The sequence below is a fragment of the Neomonachus schauinslandi genome, chromosome 1, assembly GCF_002201575.2.
Source record: "Neomonachus schauinslandi chromosome 1, ASM220157v2, whole genome shotgun sequence".
NCBI classification, from domain to species: Eukaryota; Metazoa; Chordata; class Mammalia; order Carnivora; family Phocidae; genus Neomonachus; species Neomonachus schauinslandi.
Window position 1 is genome coordinate 140783829 of NC_058403.1, and position 1048 is coordinate 140784876.

A 1048-nucleotide genomic window follows, 5' to 3' on the forward strand; every position below is an offset into this window, starting at 1 on the left:
ATAGAACAGGATAGAAATCCCAGAAATAAAACCACAACCAGATGGTTAATTAATCTTTGACGAAGGCAGTAAGAGTATGCAGTGGGAAAAAGAGTCTTTTCAACAAATGGTGCTGGGGAAAATGGACAGCTACATTTTAGTTATTATCAGCAGAGAATTTTGCACAAAATAGCATTTGATGAATGTAAGTTACATTTTCTGCCACTCCCCCTTTTCTTCTTTGAGTCTTTGGTGGTTTTGTTTACCTTGAAATTTCTAATAGCAGTGCATTAGTTATGTGGGACATAAAACAAACAGCCTTAAAATATTGTAACTCTAGTCAATAAAAGTTTATGTCTCACTCACAAAAAGTCCAAAGTGGGTTTTCTTGATGGGGCAGCTATGTTCCAAGCTGTGACTCAGGTCCTCCACTGCATCCTCTGCCTTGAGTGCAGACAAGAAAAGAGCAAGCAGACCATCTCAGGAGGGTTTAAAAAATAATTATAAACACAACACTTTTTTATTGCCCAGTTTTTTTGTTTGTTTGGTACACCTCCCAGGTACCTTTATTCACTCCACAAAGGAAACAACATGTCTACAAGTTTACAGCGATGCTCCATGTTCTCATCTAACAGAGCTTGCTGATATTTACAGCCAGACTGATGCTCCATCTGACGTGTACTCAAGTAAAGCTGGTTAATGATGACCATGAGCAGGTGCAGAACTCGAAGCTTTCAAAGCTTTACTTCCTTGATTTTATGAATGATGAAGCCCATCAATCCCATTCCTACCCAAATCTCCTGATAAACTTGGGTAGAATAGGGCTTCGGGGGGACCCAAACATTTTTAACAAGGCTTTGAAACATCTTGTATGAACCCCGGGCGCATGCTGCGGGGACCTGCCTGGCCAATGACTCGGAAAGGTCACCGAAGGCCACATTGCCTAGTTCGTAAAGCACTGACCCTGGAGGAAGGCTCAGGAACCCCATGCACTTTCTGGTTATATTTAGGTAATTGAAAGTCCAGTCTGTCAAAATGTCCAGTCTTTAGTAATTAGCAGACTTGTGAA

The 1048-nt window shown here is 41.1% G+C and overlaps 1 pseudogene; it reads right to left on the minus strand.

The window, feature by feature from the left end:
• Positions 1 to 675: 675 nt before the first annotated feature.
• LOC110570791 lies at positions 676 to 845 on the minus strand (annotated as a pseudogene).
• Between the last annotated feature and the right edge of the window lie 203 nt (positions 846 to 1048).